The sequence below is a fragment of the Cervus canadensis genome, chromosome 7 (assembly GCF_019320065.1).
Source record: "Cervus canadensis isolate Bull #8, Minnesota chromosome 7, ASM1932006v1, whole genome shotgun sequence".
Taxonomy (NCBI): Eukaryota; Metazoa; Chordata; class Mammalia; order Artiodactyla; family Cervidae; genus Cervus; species Cervus canadensis.
The window spans coordinates 93933386-93939734 of record NC_057392.1 but is presented as its reverse complement, the minus strand read 5'-3'; the positions used below and the strand labels follow the sequence as shown (position 1 = coordinate 93939734).

The following is a 6349-nucleotide window of genomic DNA, read 5'->3' as shown; positions in this document are numbered from 1 at the left end:
TCTGAGGACCCAATATTGGGTTGGGTTTCAAAAGTTATTGGTTACATTAAGAAAACTGCCTAAAGATGTCCCTTTCATATGTTTAACTTGGGAATTTGGAGAAAATGTGTAAGCATACCACTCTGAGAAGCATGGCTTTTCACTTAGATCAAATTACTGCTTTCTAAAGTAAACTGTATTTATGTTTTATTCCAGATCTTTTCAGTACTTTTGAAATATGCAGCAAGAGCTGTGAATATGTTAGCTCCATTAGCAACAGAGAAAAATCACAAGCAGTGGAATAATGCCATTTAGATGTTTCACATAGGAAATTAGATCTAAAAATGGTTTGATCAAGCATCCAATTAATGGAACCAAAATAATGCTTTTGGAAGTTTATTCTGCTAGAAATTAAACTTTGACAATGTTATCAGTTCTTTGTAAAATTCAGTTAAGAAGCTAAACACTGATGATAACTCTTGGTGGTGGTGACAACTTTGGAAACTATTTTGGAAAAGATTGCAAATGATTTTATTAAAAATCAATAATCAACTTTATTATGAGAGAAATACATTTTTCAGAAAATAACCAGACAAAATTGACTGGCTTTAAGTATATAAATATTTTACAGAATAATTATTCTGCTTGCTGTTTTTAATGCTTAAATAAGAAATATAAAGCTATTTTTCCCTTTTGCTTCAATTACAGTTTAAAATTTTTGAAGAATTTCATTTTTAAAAGCTGTTTTGAACAGAATTATTTATAGGTCCATCAATGTAATAAAAATAGTCTGTAAATAAATATATTAAATAATACACAACTTTACATTTTAGTATACTGTTTTACTTTTAAAGAGTCACAGTTTAATAATACAATTTATAGTCCCCTAACCTTACTATATAACATTAAATTACTCTGTAGATTGGTACAACAGATTTATTCCTTGTCAGAAATTGGTATGATTACTTTAAAAGTTGCCAAGCTAATGAATGAAAATTGGATAGAGGATGTATCAGATATTAAACTGATAAGAACAAATACTACACTTGATCTTAGCCAAAATGCCGAGAAGAGATTGAAAACTGGAACTTTATGTAGCTCTAAGTTGTATCTTTCTAATTACTAGCGTGTAAGAACATCTTTTCATTTTTAGTAGTTGTTAAGTGTTTTCTCTTTTAAGTATATATCCTCTTTTTTCTCTTATGTTAATACCTTTCATTCCTGTTTATTTTTAAAAATTTGATATTTTTTTAGTAGTATTACTTTTTCCATGTATATTTTAATAGTGTTTATCTGAAGTTTCATAGATATCCGAGATAAATTTTGGAACACATGATATGAAGGTTTCTAAAAAGCCAACTCAGAAGTTATTCTGAGACTATAATTCTAACTTTAAATGAATTAAAGTGTTTTGCCATTTCAGCAAAATATTTTTAAAGATACTCATTAAAAATCTTCAAAATTTTTTTTTTGGAGGCTAAAAGAAAGTGCCTGCCAATGTAGGAAATGCAAGAGATGCCGGTTCAATCCCTGGGTCAAGAAGATACACTCCAGTGGGTTGGAGTGGAGTGAAAGAAACCCATTTTCGACAGAGGAGCCTGATGGACTACCATCCGCGGGGTCGCAAAGAGTTGGACCTGACTTAGTGAGTAGGTAACAACAACAAAGGATACATTTAAATACCTATTTCAACAAAACACCCGACTCTTACAGAAAAACAAAACAAAACAAAACTGCTTGTTAACTACATAGCTCCTAGATGGTCCACTAAATATTTCACAATTGTCTTTTTGGTAATCAATAACCTCTCAACATACTTGTTAAAAATAGAGGTTCTACAAGTTTCACTTCAGATCACAGGGTTAGAATATCCAAGGAAAGTACTTAGAACTCTGGATTTTTTAAAAGATTCAAGTAGTTCTTATCTTTGAGAAAGTTTGAGCAACTGTGCCCTGAAGTACTAGCAAAAACAACAAAAACAGTGGAAAGCATGTTTAGAGTCAGAAAAATGTATCTTCTTCCTACCCCCAGCCTTCCCAAATCTTCTACCTTCATATTCTTTCTCTGTCTTGGCAAATAATATTCCATCCATCCAGCATTTCTTAAGAGTCAGAAACCTATAGGTTTGTAACTTAGCAAACAATAAGAAGCATATTGCTGAATATTTTCCTTGGGTACACAAAATTTCTGGCTACATATTCATATGTCAATGCTTATTTCTTGTTGTAGAATAGCAGTAGTTAACAAAAGTATTTCACCACTGTGGCAAAATAACGTGTAAATGTTCCACTGCCACAAAAATTATATTGAAAACCCAGAGACTGACATTTTGAACTTCAGGTATTCCTGTACTATGGGAAAGCAGGTTGAGATGTCAGAGGCTATAATGAGAAGAGTTCTTATTTTTATTAATTTCTAAATTGTTTTGTGTTAAGGCAGATGTGCAGGTATGGGATGAATAGGTAGGTCATTGAAGCAGTAGTTAAAAATTGTAAAAGCTTTGTTCAGATTGCACATGGAAACTTAGACTTTGGCTCAGCTGGGAGATTTTGAAGGAAGGATATTTCTGATTCTTCATTGATTGTTGAGAAGGCTCTTCTCGGGAGGCACCTTAACATTTTGGAAAGAAGTCAATTTTGTAGCCAGACAATGGATTTTGAGAAGTTTGCTAACTATTTTAAGTCTCAGATTTGAGGCTTGTGAAATAGGGTTAAAAACATATATCGCCTGAGAGTGTGGTTATAAAATTATATGATAAAATAATTGCAATTAATTATAATTGCCCTGTGCTTTTCCCTGAAATAAAGACCCAATTTAAATTAATTACTCTGTATAGGTTGGTGTGGGTATTTTTGAGAAACACCTTCCTGGTGATGAAGAAAAGAATATTCTGGCAAAGTAGTAAACTTACTCCAATATTGACTTTTCAAAGATCCAGATATTATGTGAAGAAATTGACATGACTTGTAAAACGAAAAGTGAATAATTATAGATTATTTAGGAGGCAGTCATTATTTATGTGCCTATATAAATCTCAGGGCACAGAGCTAGAACTGAAGGGTTCAGCAAGAAGGAGAAAGAACCGCTAAGACAACATTGCCCCAAGGATTATTTCTTTCAATTTTTAGCTTGAAATACTGGGTGTATGGTACTGATAATTCCTGAGCTAGAGGAATATCATAGGAGGAACCATGTTTGTTGGCAACATAAAAGATTTCATTCTGCTTTGTAGAAACGTAAAGTAAAAATGTGAATGTGTCCCATTTGACAGTCAGAGATCTGTCACGTGTACACGCGTGGCTGACTCATGTCAACGTATGGCAAAAACCACAACAATATTGTAAAGTAATTAGCCTCCAGTTAAAATAAATTAATTAAAAAAAAAAAAATCTGTCCTGGAAATGTGAATTTGTTTAGTGGTCAGCATAGAAGTGGTGTTTAAAGCCCTGAAAATGCCTGCACCTTGAACCAAGCACAATTAAGACCTGAACAACCCCAGGCCTTTGCCAACTTTGATAGACGAGCCAAAGAAATACATATAGAGTTTATGTTAAAATTATTGGGAAAAGACAGATTACTTAGAGATATTGAAACAACTAGCTATTAGCTAGCAAACTGCAGAAATAATAAAATTGTATAGAATATATTTGATCAGGTATTCAAATGTAAACAGTGAGGTCACTCACATACTATATGTAAATATATAAAACTACTCAGAGGCTCCCCAGCGGCTCAGCAGTCTACCTGCGTGCAGGAGGCTCAGGAAATGTGGGTTTGATCCCTGGGTTGGGAAGATGCCCTGGTGGAGGGCATGGCGACCCACTCTAGTACTCTTGTGATGAAAATCCCATGGACAGAGGAGCCTGGTGAGCTACAGTCTATGGGGTTGCAAAGAATCAGACATGACTAAAGTGACTGAGCACACACCCATAAATTATTTTAGTGGCAATATTTTATAAGCGAACATTAAATAATTTTTCTAAGTTCTATTAGCTGATGTTTTCTCTGTATCCTTTTCTTTTCTTTTGTATTTGTATCTCAGTTTAACTCACCCGAGAGTGACTTCTCTTAACCCAGTTATTATTTTTTTTATTTAGTATTCCCAGTCTGTTTTAATACGTGCAATATCAGATTCCTCAGTAGAGAAGAAATATAGAATTTGGATTGTTAATGTTGAAAACTCCTTGCTTTTAGATCTGGGATTCTGAAACTTGGTTTATTTAGGGCTTCTCATCAGACCTTGATTTTTCAGGTTTCTGTGATTGCTTCTCCAAAATAATCAGTGTCTGAAGGTGACGACTCCAATAAATGTAAAATTATGCAGGCTTTTAAGAAAATTATGTGTAAGAGAATTCAAATACTCTTGAATTTGAGGCCTTAATGGCATTGCTTTCATCCGAGTCCTCTATGCACTTGAATTTCAATATACCCAGAATTTCAATATGTTTTGCCCCCTCAGACCACATATTACAACTATGAACATTGTTGACCTTGAGACTCTTAGCCATAGAGATAGAGATTTCAGAATAACCTTCAAAAATTAAAGTCATTCTGTGAACTACCAACGTGGAATTTCATTAGAGCAAAATGGTGATGTAGTTAAGTTTTCCCTTGACGTCCTTTGCTCATCTCCTTCCAGGTGTTGCCTACTTTTCCTGGGCTTTACATGCCTGCTTGTGACCCATCATGAATGTATAGAGTGGGTTTAGTGGTGAGGTTGTTTGTGTCTTATAAAGACCTCTTTATCGTTACATGATATGCATCTCTACTTAGGTTGCCTTTTATTGTGTCTTTTTTTTTTTTTTTTTTAAACTGAAGTATTTGGGCTTCCCTGGTGGCTCAGACATTAAAGGATCTTCCTGTAATGCAGGAGACCTGGGTTCAGTCCCTGGGTTGAGAAGATCCCCTGGAGGAGGAAACGGCAACCCACTCCAGTATTCTTGCCTGGAGAATCCCATGGATGTAGGAGCCTGGCAGGCTACAGTTCATGGGGTCGCAAGAAGTCGGAATACAAGTGAGTGACTAACACTTTGAACACTTTTGATAGCTGATTTACAATATTGTGTTGGATTCTGGTATACAAAAAAGTGATTCAATTATGCATGCATATATATTCTTTTTAATTATAAGTTATTACAAGATATTGAATATAGTTCCCTGTACTCTGTAGGAGGAACGTGCTATTTTATATTTATTAGTTTGTATCAGCAGGGCATACTGCATTACATGGGGTCGCAAAGAGTTGGACACGACTGAGTGACTAACCTGAACTTAACTGATCTGCTGATCCCATTATTATGTCTTTTAAAAAAGTTTAATGATTTTTTTTGAAAGTAATGCATATTTTTGCTATATTTATTCTTACATGCCTGATAATTTATTTTTGTAAATACTATCAATTAAAATTTAAATTTTCTAATTATTTTTTGATACTGTAATTAACATTAGTATTTAGTAATCTTAAGTTCATTGAACTCTTAAACTAATAATTTATCTTCATTTCTTTGGATTTTTCTACATAAATTATCATATCTTATGCAAATAATGTTTATTTTTTTCCCTATAACTTTTTACAAAATATTTTTTGGTCATATTCATTAGGAGCTTCAAAAAAAGGTTGAGTAGAAATATACCAGGAATCTGCATTTTTTCCAACTTTTCTTGAAGAAAGTTCTTACAGCTTCACCATTAAGGTGATATTTGATATTTTCTGTGAGATTGTGGTAGATATACTTGATATAATTAAGGAAATGCTCATCTAGTCCTAGTCTGCTAAGGCTGTTTTATGTTTCTGTTGCAGTCATTTTTTTTACTTTTTAGACTCCACATTAAGTGATAACATACAGTATTTGTCTTTCTCTGGTGTGACTTATTTCACTAGGCCTAATGCCCCCACGTTCTGTTGCAAACGGCGAAAGTAGTCTCTGTTACCCCCTTTCTGCCACCAGTTGCCTAGGTTGCTTCCATACAAAGCTGTTGTAAATAACGCTGCTATAAGTGCTGGAGTGTGTGTGTATCTTTTCAGGTTAGGGTTTTCGTTTTCTTCAGATGTGTATGGAAAAGTGGAATTGCTGGGTCACATGGTACCTCTACTTTTAGTTTTTTAAGGAAACTTCATAATGTTTCCCACATTGGCTGCACCAATTTACATTTCCACCAACAGTGTGCAAATGATTCCTTTTCTCCCCATCCAGACAGCGTTTCATATTTGTGGTCTTTTTGATGATAGCCATTCTGACAAGTGTGAGGTGATATATTACTGTGGGTTTGATTTGCATTTCTGTGATGATAGGTGACGTTGAGTATCTTTTCATGTGCCTGTTGGCCATCTGTATGTCTTCTTTGGAAAAAATGCCCAATTCAGTTCTTT

At 34.1% G+C, this 6349-nt stretch overlaps 1 pseudogene; it reads right to left on the bottom strand.

Moving 5' to 3' along the window:
- Positions 1-948: 948 nt before the first annotated feature.
- On the bottom strand, positions 949-1055 carry LOC122445699 (annotated as a pseudogene).
- Positions 1056-6349: the final 5294 nt, after the last annotated feature.